The 21,509-nt window shown below is 45.7% G+C and overlaps 1 protein-coding gene across 2 annotated transcripts in view; it reads left to right on the forward strand.

The window, feature by feature from the left end:
- Positions 1–19: 19 nt before the first annotated feature.
- The window catches only part of TOGARAM2 (TOG array regulator of axonemal microtubules 2), an 89,603-nt gene continuing 68,113 nt past the window's right edge, over positions 20–21,509 (forward strand). The window contains exon 1 of one of the 2 annotated variants that reach the window (XM_065589309.1): positions 20–162. The gene's annotated coding sequence lies outside the window, so the exon portion shown is untranslated. Of the gene's footprint in view, positions 163–7,939; positions 8,070–21,509 lie in introns of those variants that run through there. The other variant, XM_065589310.1, reaches the window with a different exon arrangement.

Consider the following 21,509-nt stretch of genomic DNA (forward strand, 5'->3'; position numbering starts at 1 on the left):
GGGCAATAAGAAATGATTTATAACCATGGCAACAGTTGCTGTAGGAAACTGGGATCAACAAGAATCTTTCATGTCCACGTCAATGAGTGTATTAAAAATCCTCCCACTCTGAGTCGAACAAGACCATTTGAGACACTTTAAAAAAAAAAAAAAGTTATAAAGGTAAGTGAAATTGAAATCATATCAAGCAAAATGTCTAGTGCTGGGACTGATGGCACCCTAAGTTTTCCTGAAGTGGAGCTACTTGTTATCCCCCCCAAAAAAAAACTTCCTACCCCAAAGTGAATGTGTCTGATGGATGATGTCAACTGGAACTGGTAGGATTCTGCTGTTCCTTGTTTTACTCAATTTGAGTGTTGGTTCAGTGATTTCTGTAACGCAAAATGCTTTTGATTGAACTCTTGAATACAAGCTGTATGAACTTGATTGGTATGTGTAGTAGCTGTTTCAGTTGATGGGTTTCCAGTGTTTGGGGGTGGTAAAAAAAAAAAGTTTGGTGATCATCCAAACTCATGCATATGTGAAGTTTTACAATTGTCTGACATACAGGTTTCTCAGAGCAATGTATGGTTAATGATATAATTAGAGAATCAGTGGGGAATTTTATACATTGGATGAAAGGCATCGGAAAGAGACGGCTCAAAAGTTTGGAAAAGAGAACTGCAAGGAGTAAGGGGAGGCCAGTTTGGAAAGAATTAATGAAACCAAATTCCTGAGGAGGCCCTAAAACAGATTTTTATCCCTATGGAGAGAGACCTTTATAGTCAACTTGTGACTCTTCTGCAGACTTCTCCATTTCAATTAAATTCTGTTTTAGGTGGTGGACAATTTTCTCTCTTTAGCTGTCAATATTAGTAACCATTTAAAGGAGGTCATTACACTGTGGTTTCTCTGTGTAAGAAGCTGAAAGCCAGAGGTGCTGCAGCTTCTGGGAGGAGTTTTCTGCTGCGAGGGGGTTCCATGTCACAGGTGATGCTCAGGGGAGTGATGATTTTGCTCACACAGATCTGTTCATTCCGACCTGGTTGTGTCCACCTCTTATCTGCTTGGGCAAACTGTCCTTATTATGGTTATGAACATAGATTCTGCATCCTGATACTTCTTTCTACAGCAGTGGTTCTCAACCATGGGTCTAGGGCGCCCTAGGGGGCCGCAAGCAGGTTTCAGGGGGGCCGCCAAGCAGGGTCGGTGTTAGACTCGCTAGGGCCCAGGGCAGAAAGCTGAATCCCCACCGCATGGGATTGAAGCCTGGGGCTCTGAGCCCCACCACGCGGGGTGAAGCTGAAGCCTGAGCAATGTAGCTTCACAGGGGCCCCTATGGCATGGGGCCCCAGGCAATTGCCCTGCTTGCTACCCCCTAATGCTGGGCCCGGCTTTTATATGCAGAAAAAGTTGTTGTGACACAGGTGGGCCGTGGAGTTTTTATAGCATGTTGGGGGGGAGCCTCAGAAAGAAAAAGGTTGAGAACCCCTATTCTAGAGAACATGAAGGAAGAAGACAGGAAGAGCTGTTCCAGTCCATCAGCTGGCTTTTCCTCCAGGTGCTATGCGCTCATGAGCGAACACTGTCAGGAGGAGGAACAGGTTTCTGTGCCAAATTCTTGTGGCTTTTCTAGTGGGATTTTGCTACAGAAATCGGAGGCCAGCCTCGATACGTGATTCATTGAAACAATAAAAGATCAGGAAGACTGCACTGCTTGCACTTCTATGCAATTAAGAGCCTTGATGTTTATGGAGAGGAGTAGGTGGCTTCCAGGCCTTTCTTAATGCTGGGAGATTTGCCCTGCTAACAAAAGGGGCTGATTTATAACATTCTTCTGTGTAATGGCAGGGCTGATCTCATTATCTCTACCCCATTCTTCATGGATGGGTCTCTGGCAGAACTGTGACTACCTCCAGTGGTGACTCCTCAACCTCCCTTGCCAGCTTATTCTTAGTTTTTATCTGAATGTGTGAGTGGGCTGATAAATTGCCATGGGCACGGGGTTAATCTCTGCTCACTGGCTCTGGCTTGAAAATTCCTCCTCCTCTTCAGAACCCAGCTCTGCCAGTGGCCTGCTGGGTGACTTTGGGCAAGTCACTTAACGTTTCTGTGCCTCAGTTTTCCCATCTGTATCATGGGGATAACGATATTGATCTCCCAGAGCTTTGAGATCTACTGATGAAGAGCTACACAAGAGCTGGGTGTTGTTTGAAGTGACTCCTGAGGCAGGAGTTGGTGAGAGAAGGTATTCAGAGTGAGGGAGCCAGCTAGAAGCCATTATTGAGGTGTATAATCCTCCCCCAGGACTCCTCTTCTGTCACTTGACTGACCCTTTGAATCTTTCTCACTGTACAGAACTGGTCCTGGGATAAGTGATGGTCCTGTGATGGTATCACCATTTCAAAAGGGAGGCAATAATAGCACTTCATCTACCTGCTTTACTAAGATGCACAAGCACTGTTATTTCCATCTTACAACTGGAGAAACTGAGGCACAGAGGTGGTGCTTTGTCCTAGGATGAATGGTGAGTCAGTGCCAGAGCTAGGAATAGAACCCAGGCCTGTAGACTTCCAGTCCAGACACCCTATTCACTGGACCACAGCTAGGGAGCTGGCCATTGCCTATACAACAGCGGTTCTCAACTTGCGGGCTGCATGTGGCCCAGCTGTGTGCTTAAAAAAAAAAAAATTCAAAATTTCCCCCTCTGGTCTGGCAGGGGGTGTGGCTGGCTGAGGGGGAGACAGCATCTTTCAGCCTGCCCCAGTGCTCCTGCCAGCAGGGGGCTGGTGAGTGCCACAGGAAAGCAGGGGGCGGGAGAGAGGGTCTGTGGGTAGGGTTGGCGGGGGGGGGGCACTGGGAACTAGGGGTTTGCTGGAGTGCTGCAGCACCCCCAGGTTTTAGGTGGGACACCACTCCTGCCCGTCTTCTCAGGTCCTGGCTGCCGACCCAGGCCGGGCACTGTGCTTCTGGCCTGGTGCCGGGGCTCCCGGCTGCCCACCCCCGCACTGAAGCACTCGGGGTCCAGATCTGGCTGCTGCCCAGCCCCATGCGGCGGGGTTCCACGGTCCGGCTGCTGCCCGGCCCTGCATGGCGGGGTCCTGCGGTCCGGCTCCATGCAGTGGGTCTGGGTCCCGGATGCCCGGCCCGCGCCCAGAGCTCCGCTCCTGGCCCTGCTCTGGTGGGGGTGTTGGGAATAGGGGACTGTAGGCAGTTTTTTGGGGGAGGGGTGCTGTTCTCAACCTGCAGCCCACATAATACATGGTGGGCTGCATTTGCGGGCTACAATGATAAACAGGTTGAGAACCACTCCAATACAGAGTGTGTGGTCTTTGTAGCAAGGCTTGGATATACCATCAGCACTAGCAGCGGTGGCCCAGCAGCCCACTCCCATAGGGAACAGGGTGTCCCTGGTGCTGCTGCCTCACCTGTAGGGAGCAGGAAATGAAGATCCTGGCATGTCTTAGCGGACGGTGTCCATCTTCCCTTTCACCATTTTGCTTCAGAGTGGAAGAGACCCCAGGAGTGGGGTGACACAGTGAGAGCTGGAAGATGGCAGTGGTAAAGTGGCTGGATAATCTATGTCGAGGGGGCAGAGCAGGGTTAAACACATGTTTGGGGTGGGCCCTGGGACCCCTACGTAATTCTCAAACAGCCAAAAAAAAGTCTGACTGGTAGTGAAATCTGAACAAAGCCTAACAGAGCTGTTTCCCTCCACACGCACCCAGAAGCCAAAAGGTAAGTAGTATAAAATCCAAATGCTGACGACTGATGACTTCTTCCGACCCTACAGCTAAAGGAGAAGGGACCAACATTCAGAAATTATTCTTCAGTAACAGGAATTGGCATCTAGTTTCCCTCTGCCATCCAAAATTGGAATTGAACCAATTTTTAAGTTGGAAGTTCAGTTGATGTTTTCAGCTCTCCTCACAGGGGTCTTTGTTTTCTGGTTCCACCACAAGCTGGAAGGAAAAGTGCCAAAATAACCATCAAAGTCTATTCTGTAGATTTTGAGCCTAGCTCTGCAATCCCCAGGCTTTCAAAGATCCTTAGCTGATGTAACCTCCATGTCAGTTACACCAGCTGAGGATCTGCCCCCAGAACCATAGAATATCAGGGTTGGAAGGGACCTCAGGAGGTCATCTAGTCCAACCCCCTGCTTAAAGCAGGACCAATTCCCAGACAGATTTTTGCCCTAGATCCCTAAATGGCCCCCTCAAGGATTTAACTCTCAACCTGGGTTTAGCAGGCCAATGCTCAAACCACTGAGCTCTCCCTCCCCCTCAGGGTGCTCTGAACAGTTAAGCCTTCCAATGTGGCTTTGGCTCTCACTCTTGTGCAACATAAATCTTTCTCCTCTAGAGGGGAGGATGTTGCTATGTTCTCAGAAGCCTGGAGTGTTATAAAAACAAAAAAGGGAACATAACAAGGATGTTTGAAGCAAAAAATGAAAGCAGCTTTGTGGATATTTACATGCACTCTTGGGCCCTAGAGGAAGCTAATCAACTTCCCACAAGACTAGGTGGGGCAGGGGTGACAAATGTATGGTAGCTGGATCCAGACCATAAGTCATATTTATGTGGTCCACAGGGCATATCCAGACTGGGCAGAATTCTCATTAAAAAAAAAAAAAAAAAAAATCCCAAACCCCCTCTTCCTGGCTGCAGAGAGCACTTTCCACACATGAACCAAGTTTTGCCTGAGTCTGCAGACAGCCTGAAACAGTGACTCAGGGAGTGGACTTCAATCAGCCTTGGAGGGGATGGGAAGTGTCAGCTCTGAAGCCTAATGATGAGACAATCGGCAATGAAATAGGTAAGTATGTTTTAGCAGGGGAGTGAAACTTTTGGGAAGTGGGAGTTGCTGCAGTGAAGGCAATGCGGAGGAAAGAACAGACGTGACTCTTAAATAGGGCTGGGGGAGCGAAACAGTGAAAGGAGGGTGAGGAAGAAACAGAAACAAGGGGCAGGAACAGCAGTGGACCTAAAAAAGGATGTTTTCTCAATGAGTGAATGCATCAGTAAAGCATGGGACAAATAACTACATCTAGTTATTACATAAAGGCAATATTTCCACCCCAGCCCCCAATCTCTGCACAAGTCTACCAGTGCCATCAGTGAGCATTCTGCTGTACACTGGGAGGAGTGTGTATCACAGAGCTTGTACCCTGGCCTACTAATTAAACATGGAATTCAGCCTGCCTTTCAAATGAGTTTGACACTCCTGCTGTAGGGTGCTCCGGAGACCTGCACAGCTGATCTTAATTCTGCCGCAAGTAGCGGAGAGGGGAAGCAGAGGCAGACAAAGGAATGAAATCCAGAACTGATCTGCATGATCAATGGCTGGCGGAAATCAGCCGTACTCCATTGAAGGCAATGAAGTCACTGGAGGGGTGCTGATTTACGAAAGCTGAGGATCTGCCCAGAGACAGAAACAATCACGAGCGAGTGACACAGTAAAGAGAGGAAATGGCAGATTAGGCAGTGAGCTCATTTAACTTTGAGGCTAAGATTTTTTTTTCTCTCAAGGATTTAAGATTAGAGCCCTAATTACAGCTGATGAGAGATGCCCTGATCATCAGAAATAGGGCTCATTGACTTGGGTTGAAGGATTAGATTAGAGTAGATCCCCCTGTACAAATCTTCCTTCCATTAACTTCCCCGCTCAGCTTGACTCTCTGTTGCCAGATTAGTCTCTCTTAAGGATGCTCTCATTTCTCTTGGCATCACTTCCTTTGTCAGTCCTGGCTTTGTTTATGGCTTTAGTGCCAGGAGCCAAGCTGCTGGCTGGGGGAGGCAGATAAATGGCACAGACTAGAAGCTAGCTTTCAGCAGCGCTTTGTACGCTAAAGCGCTTTACAAAGTAATAACTTAAGAGCTCCTATATTGGGAAGGGGGGAGAGATTTGGATTCTGCTCAGTTCCAAGTGTCGGAGCCACGAAATTCAGATCTAAATCCAGATTTCCAGAGTTTGTGGGGGATTAGCTCTGTGGTTTTGTTGGGAACCATTTCAGCTCAATGCCTGAGAGCAGAGCTGGCTGGCAGGATGAAGGGGAGATGTAAGGTGTATGAGACAAACTCCCGTAGATGAAGGATGGTGGGGAAAGCAGAGATGAGAAATAGCTTAGCTCCAGCTCCCCTGAATGCCTGAGAGGATGTGCTCCCCACACGTAGCCCTGTTCTTTCCTTCCTTTCAGCAGGACTGTAAATATTGCTGGAGCTGATGAGAAGTCTTAAGCAGCTGCAGTTACCTGCCCATAATTTCAAGCTCTTGGCAAATGGCACCTTATTTCAATTTGGTGCAGGGACACCTGCCTGTGAGTGTGATTATTTATTTGCTAGGACTTCCTCATGCACCCTAGCTCATCTACAGCCGCCCCAGCAGGATTTTGGTGACATGCTCTGTGCAGGGCAGGCTGGTTCCCCTCGGCAGAGATTAAAGTTCTGACTCTGGACCCTCCCACACTCTTATTTTTTTTTTCTACCAAGTGCATAGAGTATGGGCCATATTCTGCTCTAGTTACCCTGTGACTTCCTCCTCCTCCTCCCCGCATTAGAGACCACAGAGTGAAGCTAACAATTGGCTTGCATCTGAAGAAGTGAGGTTCTTACCCACGAAAGCTTATGCTCCCAATACTTCTGTTAGTCTCAAAGGTGCCACAGGACCCTCAATTGGCACTTTGATGTCAGTAGCTCCCCGAAGCCTGGAGAAACATGCTGCCCCTCCCACTTCTTTCTTGAGAGTGTGACGGTAGGACCTTTCTCCTCTTTTCTGCCCTGTCCCCTCTCTGTTTTGGTTGCTCCTTCATTTATGACAGGTATGAAATGTCAATTGTAAATTCTTAGGTCAGCGACCTTGGGATCCATACTCAGAGTCACCTGGCCCACTTCTGGGCACAGTCTAAGGAATTATAACTGTCTACTAAGTGTCTTGTGCTACCATCCATCACCCTAGATGAGCACATCTCATGGCAATTAGTTTGGCAATAACAGAAGTTCCTAGCAGACTTCCTGAAGTCTGGCTCTTCTCCCTTTGTAGATTACAGATAGTTCCCAGCAATTTCATCCATGTTGGGATTTCCCTGTTACTGTCCCTGGTGCGGTGCCTGCTAGTAACATTTTCTTTACCTGTCCGGCCTTTGGGGGACTCCATGCCCTTGGGATAATTCATTAGTCCTTTTCAGCCAGAGCTTAATCCTGATTCCTAGAGGTTTATTCAACAACAGGGGTTCTCAAACTGGGGGTCGCGAGGTTATTACATGGGGGGTTGCGAGCTGTCAGCCTCCACCCTAAACCCCACTTTGCCTCCAGCATTTATAATGGTGTTAAATATACACAAAAGTGTTTTTAATTGATAAGGGGGGTCGCACTCAGAGGCTTGCTATGTGAAAGGGGTCACCAGTACAGAAGTTTGAGAATCACTGAACAACATCACTCCAAGTCTATGCCACATGACAAGGAGCTCAAACAGTTGGACTACCTTGGTCACAAAAGTTACTCTTCAGTTTAGGGTAGCTGGGACTTCCCTGACATAGACCTTTTCACAACCCCATCTAACATGAAATGCTACAAATTTTGCTTGAGGGTATTTGATGGCTGCGATTCACTGGGAGATGCTCTGACTACCCCTCAACCACGAGCGCTGCTCTACACTGACACTGTTATTTCTCAAACTCCTGAATAGAGTAACGAAGCCAGCTCTTCACCTGCCTCTAACTCTGGATCTTCCGACACAGGAACTGGGGAAACTACAGCATCCCAACCTTTCCCAGCTATACCTCAAGGTCCAGCTCTTGGATGGCTCTCAAGCTTAGCGATGGACTGCTTATCCAAGGTACTGACCATATTGCTGAATAGTATGAAACAGTCCACAAGAAAGACATCCTTGCAAAAATGGAAGAAATTCCACTCCTGGCTGAATTTCCTGGTGGGTCTGCACGTCTCTGTAAGCTCTAGTATTGAAGCACGACAATGTGTAAAGTGCCAGAATGGACTGGAGACACTGCTATCAAAAATTTCTAATGAAGGCATAGTAGTGTATGTGCGCACCTGGAGTAGAGCACATCTCAAAGAACTCTAATTACTGTACAAGTAAGTAACCTCTCCTTTCCAGATCTGAACTCGGCAGCTCAGCCCCATCTCTAAATGTAAAAGAAGTTTACAGGCTAAATTTAGTTCAGACTAGTTTCCTGCTTCCTATGGTGCAATGCTTCCATCGTGCCCCCATTACCAGCATTGAAAGGAACACTTGGGAAATCTCACTCCCAGCAGCAAATGAATCCATGCTACAGTGCCAAGAGATATGCCATAAAGCTGGTTACCAGATCCAAAGTGACAGGGATAGATTTAGAACAGAAAATGTCTCTTTCTTTGATTTTTGTAAGTGACCATTAATGCTAGTGAAAGGTGCCAGGTTTGATAGTTTTGGAGTCTGAGGTCCTCTATCCACAGAAGAGCTTCAGCACAGGGAAGGCAGTGAAAGATTCATCCACGTGTCCCTGCTCATATGCACAATCTGTGACTGAGAGGAACAACTGCTAGGAGCAAGAGGAGAACTCAGACTCCATGGCCCATCTGAGCTTAACCTGTCTGACAACAAGAGACCCAGTGGTGCTGGTGATTTTGTGATAGGGATACTGATTCACTAGCAACTTTTCAGAGGCCTGCATGAAAAGAGTTTTTAGCCTCAGTCCAGCCAACAGATGATGATGACTTTTTTTCACTAATGTCCTGGGATTTAGCAATCTGGAGAAGGAAGGCTCTGCACCCAAGACCAACCCCCTGAGTCTTCCAATCCTTTGGACAAACAATATTCAATTGCAAATCCATAGTACATGTCCTTGTCATTTATAATACTCCAATATTTGTGGTTCCCCTCTCACTCCTTCCCTTCTAATTAGTCCGTGAATAGTCTCTGCCTGACACCTGGTGTTTTACACTCTAGGCCCGTAGTGATTTGTTGATAGGGTGACCAGACAGCAAGTGTGAAAAATTGGGACAGGGGGTGGGGGGTAATAGGAGCCTATATAAGAAAAAGGCACAAAAATCGGGACTGTCCCTATAAAATCGGGACATCTGGTCACCCTATTTGTTGACCACACTGAAACACCCCTGTCTAATTCCTGATAATATACTGTTGAGCTTGTTGTAACATGCTGTGCATTACTGATTGTAGCACAGGCCAGAATGTATATCTATCCATCTCTGTATTTGGGGTGTTTATCTGATCTTGGAGTCACTGCTATTACATGTCAGTATTGTTTATGAAGCCTGAAGGAATTAGACACCTTATTGTTTACAAGGCCATGAGTGAATGTGAAATCAGCAAGTTGACTTTTAGATAAAAATTAGTTAAAGGAATGAAGCTGCTGCTAAAGTTGCACTTAACTGGGTAGCTGATGGATCTGTCCCACAAAGACAGGTGTGCTGAATTAGGAACATAGGAATTGCAATTTCGGATCAGATTTGAGATCCATTTATTCCAGTATCTCATCTCTGACAGTGGCTAGCACCAGACACTTTAGAGGAAAGTGCAAGAACTCTGCAGTAGGCAGATATGGGATAATCTGCTCCCATATTACATCTCATCCTGACCTCTGAGACTGGCTTAAGCCCTGAAGCATGAAGTTTAAAATCCCTTCCAAGACCTGTTAGTATTAACTATTCTATGCAGTGTTATTGTAGCCATGTTGGTCCCAGGATATTAGGGAGACAAAGGTGGGAGAGGTAATATCTTTTATTGGACCAACTTCTGTTGGTGAGAGACAAGCTTTTGACCTACACAGCACCCTTCTTTAGGTCTGGGAAAGGTAAATACAAGATCAAATAGATAGTTTAGTAGAAGTAGTTAGCACATATTCTAAGGGACCATTCAAAGTGAAGTGGCCCGTTAACACCCCTGTAGTCATAGGACAAAAAAAGGGGGTTAGTGGGGTTCAGATTGTTGTAATAAACCATAAATCCAATGTCTTTCTGAAGACTCTGATTTTTAGTGTCTAGCAGACTAATGAATTTAAGCTCCCAGCTCATCTTTTGAAAGTATCATGCAGGTTTCCTTTGAGGATGAGGTCAGATATAGAGTGACTGCTCTGGCTGCACACCCCTAGTTGTCACCTACCACCCCACTCTGATACCCCTACAGGCTATCATCAGACTAGAACCCATACTTGATGGGAACCCCAATCCTGAAAAGTCTTTCCTGAACCCCCTCTCTGGCCTTTAAACAACCCCCAACCTCTCCAAGCTCATCACCAGAAGCAAGCTCCCCACAGACCAGGACCCACCAACTCAAAGCAGCACCAGACCCTGCCAGAACAATCGATGCAAAACCTGTAGACATATCTCTACTGCTACAATGATCAACACCCCCCCCCAACACACACACACATACACACACACAACACACCTTTCAAGATCTATGGGTCCTACACATGCCATTGCCTATCACATGTGGTGGAGTTCATCCCTAGCACCTGATACCTTAACAACTGTGGGTGAAACCAGACAATCACTATGCTCTGGAATGGACTCACACAGGAAAATGATAAAGACAAAAACACTCTATCACCAGAGGGTGAACACTCTAAACCAGGGGTAGACAACCTATGGCATGTGTGCCGAAGGTGGCACACGAGCTGATTTTTCAGTGGCACTCACACTGCCTAGGTCCTGACCACCGGTCCGGGGGGCTCTGCATTTGAATTTAATTTTAAATGAAGCTTCTTAAACATTTTAAAAACCTTATTTACTTTACACACAACAATAGTTTAGTTATATTATAGACTTATAGAAAGAGACCTTTTAAAAACGTTCAAATGTATTACTGGCACGCAAAACCTTAAATTAGAGTGAATAAATGAAGACTCGGCAACCACTTCTGAAATGTTGCCGACCCCTGCTCTACACAAAGTGATCACTCTCTATCTGACAAATCAGTCCTCGTCATCAAAGGAATAATTAAAGGAGTATTAACTATTATCATTTTTGTGAGTCAAACAAGGGCTTGTTTTCGCTATAGAAACTGCTAGAGGAAAATTAGTCATGTGATTAAGGCACCCCACTAGGAGTGGGTCTAGTTTTGTTGTATAGTAGCTTAAGACTCTGATGCCTTTGTTCTCTGAGTACTGTATCTCTACTTTGAAGAACTCTCTGTCGGCACAGACAGTGGCTCTTTTGTTCTCGGCTCTTTACAAGGAGCCCATCACACGGTGCTATCTTTCCTGAAGATGACAGGAGTTTTGCTTGTTCTTGGCTTTCTAAAATAATGATTTTAGATAAGAGAGTATATGTTTCACCCTTTGTATGTGAAACACAACAGGTTGTATCTCCCAGTTATGATTGTTCTGAATGCTGAATTTGACTGTGGTCAGTAAGAAGTCTGAAACTAGATTCTTCATTTATGCTAACTCACACATTTTAACAGCTTTCACCACCATCCCTTGCTTCCTTTCCTCATGGAAGGTCCCTCTACTATTCCAAAGCACATGCTGCACCTTCTCCCTCCAGTTCTATTCCCTCTGCCTCAGGTACAACACTGAAAATAGCAGGTATTGACCTTTCTCGTGGTATTTCTCATGGAAACCAAGAAGGGCAGAGGTGTGACTTTTTTTTCTAGTTAAATAAGGTATTTTCCAAACCTCTAAAAGGTTCAGGTTTGAGACTTTATTTGGTGGAGGGGTGAAAGAGGAGAAGATTCTGTTCTTTTCAGCCAAACCCGTTTGCCCAGTCCTAGGAAAATCATGTACTTATTTATAGAGGGGGGGAAAAAACCCAAGAAATTTGATATCTGGTTGATGCCTTGGTTCAAGTCTTTTTATGCTTTTTAGAACTCCTGCTTGGAGTGCTTAAAGGAAACAAACAAACAAACAAACCCAAATCCTGACCAGCCACAGCCCCTTTACCTTATTCTTGGTTGGGTCACCCAAAGGGCAGGCTTTTAAAAAATCAACTATATAAGCTTTTAATTACAAAGCTTATAAAAATGAAGAAATGGCCAGGTGTGAGAACAGAGCTAGCTGCTGGGCCCAGCTCAAGGAGAGGTAGAAGGAGATTGTGTATTAAAATGTAAACACATGTATTGAATGACTGGCTTCCAGGCAAAAATCTGGAAGTTTCATGAACATTTGAGAGAAGGACTTAGTGTGGGTTAGGCTTCTCCAAGGGTTCTGTACAGGTCAAATTGCCTCTGAAGCCAAATCCCGAAGAAGGAAAAATTCAAGTGATCTGATGTAGGGTTACCATACGTCCTCTTTTTCCCGGACATGTCCGGCTTTTCGGCAGTCAAACCCCCGTCCGGGGGGAATTGCCAAAAAGCCGAACATGTCCGGGAAAATGGCGGCTCTGCTCCTCCCCGTCTCTTCGTCTCTGTGTAAGAGCCGGGCTGCCCGAGCGCTACCGGCTTCGGGCAGCCCCCGTGCCTCCAGACCCTGCGCCCCCAGCCGGGCACTTCCCCTCCCGGGCTCCAGCGGCGCAGGGTCTGGAGGCACTGGGGCTGCCGGTACCGCTCGGGCAGCCCGGCTCTTAAACAGAGCCAAAGAGGAGCAGAGCCTCCAGCCGCGGCGGCTCTGCGTAACTTACACTGTGTAAATTACACAGAGCCGAAGAGGAGCAGAGCCTCCAGCCACTGCGGCTCTGCGTAACTTACACTGTGTAAGTTACACAGAGCCGAAGAGGAGCAGAGCCTCCAGCCGCGGCGGCTCTGCTCCTCCCCGACTCTTCGGCTCTGTTTAAGAGCCGGGCTGCCCGAGCGCTACCGGCTTCGGGCAGCCCCCGTGCCTCCGGACCCTGCGCCGCCGGAGCCCGGGTGGGGAAGTGCCCGGCTGGGGGCGCAGGGTCTGGAGGCATAGGGGCTGCCCAAAGCCCGAGCGCTACCGGCTTCATGGTTTGCCGGGCAGCCTCCAGACCCTGCGCCCCCGGCTGGGCGCTTCCCCTCCCGGGCTCCAGCTGCGCTGGGGAAGCGCCGGCTGGGGGCGCAGGGTCTGGGGGCTGCCCGGCAAACCCTGAAGCCGGTAGCACTGGGGCAGCCCTTTCTCCCTGGCTGGGAGTGGGAGGAGGAGGGGGCGGAGTTAGGGTGGGGAAGGGGCGGAGTTGGGGCGGGGCTAGGGGTGGGGAAATGGGCGGGACCAGGGCCCATGGAGGGTCCTCTTTTTTTATTTATGAGATATGGTAACCCTATCTGATGGTGCCATCCCATTCAGAATCCATCTCATCTCTATGCAACTCTCGTATTGTACTAAAGCCCAAACCAAAATGAAAGCCAACCAAAGCAACAATGAATGATGATTCAGATTAATTACACTCTCTTGTATGAACTGACTAGCATGTGCACATTTCACTGGCCTTTAGGGGCTCCTCTTGGGTACTGTGGAGTACCTGCTGGTTTGGAGAGTTGGTTGGCTTATTTGTGAATAAGTTATCTGACAAATGTAGCTCATTTTGCTGTCTGCAAACCAATTCCAACTTTAGTGAATGGATTGATTATTCACAAATAAGCACCTGATATTTTAGATAAATGATTTTCAGCCTGTGGATTATTCTCAGAATGGTTCACTATAACTGCCTGCTGTTTGTTACTCAGGGTGTATGATTGTCCCCATGAGTGATGTTTCTGTTTCCTAACCGACTGACTGAAACTTCTGCAACGGAAGAATAACAAACAAACAAATAGCACACTTGTTGGTAGACATTTTTGAACAAATAATTATCTACAGAATAAGATTCCAATATTGTCACTCTGTGTAACCCTGAAGCCTAAACTGTATAGTCAGCGTGAAGTGACAGAAACTTCTGTGAGCATGATTAAGAGCTCTTTTTGTTAATTCAACCTGGTGATATTCTTATCACTGAGATTCACAGTCTGTTACTCTCCAGTTTATAAGTTCCCAGCTATTTTGACTATATAAATTATACCCATGTAGTGTATAATGACAGTAAGGGATATATCTGTGCCATGCCAAGGGGCCGAGGTCATAGTGACATCAGAGGTAATTCAACCAATTGCCACCCTTACTCTACAGCTAAGTTGTGTGCAACAATTACATTGGTTAAATGAGGGAGAGTAGTGGATTACTTGGCTCGTTTGCCACAGTTCTTCAAAAAGCACCCACACAACACAGCCAGCACAAACAAATAACCCAAAACACACAGAGCCACTCACCGTAGCGTATGCCCTTCATTCACCACCTGCACAAACCAACACAACTGTTCCAGTGTGTCGCAACAGAAACAGCTGGGAGCATGGCTGAGAGCTCTCTCTGTTCAGAACATCACTAGCTGAGCCCTGTGGAACCAGATGGAACGTTGGCACACACAGGTTCTGTAGCAGTTGGAATGTGACAGTTGATTAGAGGAGGTGGGAGTAACAGCTATGGGGGGGAGGGAGAGAGGCACAAAGGTGGTGGTGCAGCCAGGGAGCAGCTCTGTCACAAACCATGGGGAACATGTTAACACAGCAATGTTGATCAATGCAACACATGCAAATGAGCCCCAAAGCCCTACCTACCTATGTGGCTGTACTGCCTCTCTGTACGATTTCCTGGTCACTAGCACACACTGCTTTGTGTTGTTTTAGTGTGGCTACTGCTGCGGTGCGTTGTGACAGCGTTCGATGAAATAGTACACAGGCACACTGGGGTGAAGGTCTGCCACAAGTACTTTAAATAATCTGACTCCATGCCGTACTGAAATGGACACAAGTGAAAACCTTTCCCATAGCTATTGGTATATGGTGGCACCGTTACCAGTACCACTCTAAGCTTTGCCACCCACCATGCCAAGAAAGAAAGCTCCCCACACTGGCCAGAGAGAGGCTACAAGAAGGAAAACATTAAGGAAAAATGAATCCGATACAGCACACAGATAATGGATTACCACAGCTGTGTAACAGCATGGGCTCTCATCCACTATTTTGTGCTAAACTTCTTGAAACTTTAGGTTTCGCCAACATTTTCATGAACAAACCAATGGTTATCTAAATACTCGCAAACAAGGAATGACAGAACACAGCCCTTCTCCAGCAATGACATCAAAGTGAGGTCACCTTGTTGATTCACAAAATATAAACTGACCTCTCTTGGTACTGTTCAACCAGCTCTGCTGGCTTGTTATGGTTGGGTTGTTAGTAAGTGTAAGGCCTTGTCTACTGGTTTATTGTTGTAGAGTTGCTTATGAGAGATGGGCAGTGCTGACTAGGTTTAATTAGGGTTGTTTGTGAGGCAGTGTGGGCTAGCAGCTAGAGCACTGGATTAGCATGCAGAAAGACCTGGGTTTTATTCCTGGGTCTGCCACTGCTTTGCTGGGTGATCTTGGGCAAGTCACTCCCTTCCCCCTGCCTCAGTTTCCCCACTGTAGAATAAGGATATGCTATTGACCTCACGTTGTGTGAGAACTAGGCACATTTATTATTTGTGGTGAGATTGCACATGTATTAAGCTGTGCACACTTATTTTGTATTGGAGAGTTAAATGTCAGCTCAGGGGTGTGCACACTGGTTTGTTGGGTTTCCTGAAACTGTGTGAGTGGCATTGATGGGGGGTTATTTTGAGCATTTAAACAAAACCAAAGCCCTAACGTAAAGGAATGAGTTTTGTACAAAATATAAATGAAAAAATACACAATAGCTATGATTTATATATAAAAGCTTGTCATTTTGAAGAATCCCAAAGAGCTTCACAAATGATCTGTGCTAGGCTTATTAAGTGATGACTCCCAGAAGAGTGCTGCCTACTGAATCACCAGCACTGCTTTCTGCAGTACTCCGGTTTCTCCTTGGAGGATTCCCAGCCAAGTATTGACCCAGCTTGACCTTGCTTAGTTTGTGAAGTCACAGCCCAAAGCAGAAGCGGTAGAAGCAAATTGCCTGAAGGAGGTCAAATTTTGGGCCTGCTAATCATGACACTTTCCCTTTGTAGTATAAACCTTCTACACCTTGTGAAAGATAACGTGGAAAAAATATAATTTTTCCATATGGCAAAGGCAGCTTCTGGCTTTACTGTATTGAAACAATTGGTGGGTTGTAAATTCTTTTGGCTCAGACTTAGGGAGCTGGTACTTTCTTTCCCCCCCTTTTAAGCAAGTACATTGGCAGGTCGCCCGGTCTCCCCTGGTCCCGCAGATCTGTTTGCCTCCTGTTTGCCAAATGCCTAAAAAAGGAACCAATCAGATCACATTCGCCTAATGGATTTATGAATCTCCTTAGGTGCCATCAGGTCTAATTTCTTAGCAAGCTGTGACAGTTTAACACCTGGACAATGACTGCAGAGGGGTGATGGATGGCTAGGGGACCGCAAAAACCTGGAATCGTTACTATGCTACAGTAAAAGCCATAGCCAAGCCCTGTGCAAATCTTCCCCAGTGTTAATGGAACCATCTAAATAAGGATGAAGGTAGGTTTCCCTTGTTGTCATTGTTGCAGGAAAGTTATTTGCTTTGTAGTTCATGCCTTTTGCCAGGTGGCCTGGAACTGTTTGTCAAGCTGAACTTGAATAGGTTTTATTTACTACTGGGCTTTATTGAACTGTGGTTTCAACCATTTTTAAAGGGATCTTTTAAGGAGGAAGGAGCTGTAGTAACCAGTGTTACTTCACACAGAGTGCACTTGAATCACAGCAATTCACTATGTGCTATGCTGGGGCCTAGATACTATGGGGATGGTGCATTAGAAATGCCTTAATTAGAGGTACTTATTTCCATGCTGACTTTGTAGCAGATTAGGTTTTGTGTGTTCAAAGACTGGAAGGTGCACTTGCAACCCTGAACAAAGCTAGCACTAAGCGATAGCACTGATCCTGTGTGAACTGATTTGCTATGGCTCTCTGTCACTAGGAGAGGACCATGTTGTTGGAATCTGGAACAGAAGCACTTTTTGTTTGGCCAGGTTTTGGCAGTGGTTCTGGGGTTCTGCTGGCAGTGGTAAGGGTAGACTGGTTCAGAAAGTAATATGCTGGTTTGACTGAACCTAGGATGGATTGAAATGTACTATAAGCAGGGCTTACCTGTTGGATGCTGTGCAAACATTGATTGGAGACACTTATGTAAGACTTGTAGACTAAAACCTGCTAAGAGTGCTAGGGGGTTCTTTTTAGAGCTTTTTTATGTTCCAATAGGAGAAAAGAGCTTTATTAAAAAAAGAAATTTGCCACGCCCTTCATCTCTACTGTACAGTCAAGGGTCTCAGGGTATATTTTAAAACTATAAGGCTAAGATTTTGTCATGGTTATTTTTAATAAAAGTCACTGACAGGTCACGCGCAATAACCAAAAATTCACGGAAGTATCTGACCTGTGTCTGACTTTTATTAAAAATAACTATGGCAAAATGGGGAAGGAGAGGGGTACAGTACCCACCGCTGCTGGGGCTCCAGGGTTCCCCCCACCCATGGTGACTGAAAGCACAAGGTCCCTACTGCCCGCTGGCAGCAGCTTGGAACTATGAGGTCTGCCCTGGCAGTTGGGAGCTGCGGGGTCCCCCCCACCCGCCACCCCTGGCAGTGGCTCGGAGCTGTGGAGATCCCCCTGCTACCTGCAGTGCCAGCTGGGGGCTATGGAGGGGCTCCTGCCTCCAGCAGTGGCTAGGAGTTGCAGGGGGGCCCTGCTGGCTGACAGCTCCAGCCCCACCATCTTGGGGCTGAAGCAGATTCAGTGACTTCCATGACCTTTGTGACAAAATCTTAGGCTTATCACTTAACACTTATCACTGCAGTGTTAAAGATACTGGTGGAAAATGGCAATCATTTTTAGTGGGGAATTTTTTCTATATTTCCTGCAAATATTTTTATTTTCTAATCTGAAACTGAAAAATGTTTGGTTTTCAAAAACAGCTTTTCTTTAAAAAAATAATTTTTCATTGCAACTTTTCAAAAACCAAATCTTGAATTTTTTTTTACCAAATATTGTTTGGCTTTCAATTTCTGTTTTTATAGAAAAAAAGTAAAACGTACTCCTCCAAAATGAAAATGTTGATAGAAAATGTTTTCATTTTGATTGAAAGGCCCTTTGTCATCAAAAAAGTTTTGACAATAAGTTTTCTAAAACCTTTAGGGCTAAATTCCTCCCTGGTGTCACTTCAGTGTCAGTGGAACTGCACCAGGGATTAATTTTGTTCACTGTCTTTCAGACAAAATGGTCAAGGCCACCATCACCATCACTGATGCTGGTGGGAGCTTTGCCATTGATTTCAATGCCCATGGAGAGCTCTAAGTCCAATCATGATGTCTTGGCCAATATTTCCTCCTCTGGCTCTAATATCTGAGGCTGTGCATGAGCTGTTGTGAGAGTCGGTGCTCCCATAGTTGTGATACTCTTTGGGATTCCCAGATATAAATTCTATTCTTTGTTTGGATGAACTAGCTATTGCTCCTAGACATAACATTGTGGACCTACGCTAACCTCAACCATGTCTCATTGACTTGTCTGGATCTACTTGATTTGACGGCTGATGGATGAAGTCAGGGATGTGCTGAAAAACGCTTTCAGTGTTACAGAACAACAGCTGCCCCATTACGATCCCGGACTTGACTCAGACAAAACTGATTTTCCTGAAACTCTGCTAGATCTTGTTAGGGAAGTTTGGTAACTACTAGACAAAACTTTTAAAGTTATGTGGTTAAATCCTGGCTCTATTGAAGTCAATGGCAAAACTCCTATTGACTTCAATGGGTCTGGGATTTCATCCAGGGGATGTTGAAAATTCACCTCCAGTTGAATTTTGAATATTTTTCTGATTCTTAGCTCATCATAGCTCCCAAATAATTTGATCCACAAACTCCAATGTTTTTGTTTTGCTGGCCTTGTTGGCAGGAGGCAGGTACCTCTTAGTATTTGTGAGAGATAAGAATAATGTTAAGAGTTATAAAGAGCAAAGCTTATAGAACAATCATTTACAAATATAAACTGAACTTCTGACTCCAGCTTCTGGCTGAGACAGAGATTTATTGGGGATAGATGGGTGCAGGGGCAGCAGGGTGGAGAGAAAGAAAGGATATATTATTATCCCATTTTACAGATGGGGCATTGAGGCACAGAGAGCCTAAGTGATGTGCCCAAGGTTACACAGAAAGTCATTGGAAGAGCTGGAAACAGAACCCAGCTCTCTTGCATCTCAGTCTAGTCCCATCATTATAAGACCATTTGTCCTCTTGTATGTGGGTGTTTTTATTTGCCTTTTAACATTTAAGTTTAACATGAACTTTACAACACATTTCTACCTGATTAGATGGACTTGTTCTTTAAAGGGGATAGATTTCAACCATGATAATGTTGATTCATCCCAGAATAGGTGTAGTTAAAATGGACTAGATAAATTATCTAGGGTAGACAGCAGCCCCTACCTGTTTATCCTTTACCTTTTTTCTGGAGCAAACCTAATCTGCTATCTAAGGCACACCAGACAGCTAGTTTAATAAAACAGCAAACTGCTGAATGAGCCTTTCCCATTGCATACTGCCTTTTCCTTGCCAGTATGTTAGATACCTTTCCTCCCCAGCTATTCTTTGGTACACACCCTATAAACTTTCTACATGTTTCATTTTCAGTGTCTGCCACAAACTATAGGTTGGCACTATACGAATGAGGGGTTTTTCAGCCTCCTTGGGCTGGTAATTATGGAGCGCTATCTACATGGAACAGCGGGGGGTAGCACAGCTCACCAAAAGAGCAGTTTTTGAAATGATGTGAAACAAGATTGGGGCTGGTTCCTGCTGCCATTTGACTTCAGTTGGAACAGGATTCTTGGCTTGTGATTCTTATGCATTTTTCAGCTGTTTCAAGGAGGAAAAAAGAGCTAGAAATACAGAATGGATTATTTCACTTCAAGAGCTGGTTTCTACAAGACAAATCCTGGAAGCAAACCTAATGCAGCCAGGCACATTCTTGTAGAAATACTGCTTTTCCCCATCTCTCACACAGAGCATTGGTCAAAAGAAAATTGTGGAGGTAAAAATGTAATAATATCCCATTTCCCTGCACTCACAAAGAAGGGACTTTTCCATGACTCCACTAAGGACTGTAACATCATGCAGCAGCCTAACACCTGTAGCTTTTTTAGCAAAACAAGATGTCTTCCCTGCCCCCCCCCCCCAACCCTTGGCCATCAGACTCATGTCCCAGACTGCTGGAGAACTTGAATAGTGAATGAAGTTCTCTCTTTTCATATCCTGTCTCCTTATTTATTTAATCATGGAATCCCCAGAGGCTGGAGAATAACAATGCATCATAAGTCCCAGTCTCCCAGGGACTGGTGCAGGGTTGTACCCTAGAGCCTGTGTTGTCCGGCTCACAACACACACTCTTTGTCCAGTTTTCAACAAAGATGGGCCCAAGCCAGAACTGTCTATCTGGACCCTTAAATGTTGGTGGCTCAGATGAAATGGGTCTCAGATCAAGATCCTCTGTATCATGCCTGTCTCTGCTTTTAAATGTCCACTATGTTCCACCACCTCCACTGGGAGACTATCCACCTGCCTGCTAGGACATTTTCCTTGCCAACACTTCCCTTTCCCCCATTTCATCCCTGTACTCCTATTTATATCCTCTGAGTCCACCTAAAACAATTCCCCCTCCCTTCATGGTATTTACTGGTAGAATGAAACAAAGTTCTTTATTTAACTAATGTAAAGACTTTATTTAAATGAAGAAACAGGTCAATTTTTCCCATCCAACATCATTTTCTGTTGACTGCCTGAATGTACTGATGACCTCCTGTGACATGAGCTGTGCTATCTTAGTGCATGTCATAGAGGATCCAGGATTGTCAGACATTCTAGGCCAATCTGGTTTGCTGCATGTGACCTGATGAAATCTATGCAAGGTAAACTTCTGCTGCTGAATATAGCACCTCGGCATCCTTCATCTCCAAGAAAAAGTATTTCCACCACCGTGACCCTCATTGTCATTTAAAATTTCTGAAGCTACTTATGATGCGATTGTTGTTAATCTACATGGCCTCTTCAAAGCTTTAATATAGCCCTGGAGCACCTCTGCCTCAATTCCTACATGAGGATTTCCTGCTCTGAAGGGTGAATGCAACTGAAGAACATGGGCTCTTGTAAAAACAACAACAAAACCTCCCTTTCTGAAGGGGAAGTGGGATTTTAAAGCCCCAGGACTGTAATTCATGTTGTTAATGACTCTCACCTGGGCTTCAGCGCAGTTCTATGGAAAAATAACTGACTTCACTCTTAGCAAGTTCCTCTGCATTCAGCACTTGTACTGCTGGACAGCAGCTTGCCCAGCCACCTCAAAGGAAAGTCCCCAAGGGCCCATCTACACTACAGAGCTGCCTAGGCAGGGGAGCTGGGTACAAGACCGTTCCAATTTGTAGGGTACATTGCACTATAATATTGTTCCATAACCAGGTTAAATAGGCCCATGTACATAGGCAGTGCCTTGGTTAGTACTGTGCTTGTAGCTAAGCACCAGCTCTGAATGTGCCTGTCAGAGGAGTATGCAATCAACCTAAGCTGGCATTTAGGGGACTGAACATTCATATTCATTAAATGAAAACCAAAAAAACTAAGTTCTGTTTTCAAAATGATTT

Source organism: Chrysemys picta, chromosome 3 (assembly GCF_011386835.1).
Source record: "Chrysemys picta bellii isolate R12L10 chromosome 3, ASM1138683v2, whole genome shotgun sequence".
Classification (NCBI taxonomy): Eukaryota; Metazoa; Chordata; order Testudines; family Emydidae; genus Chrysemys; species Chrysemys picta.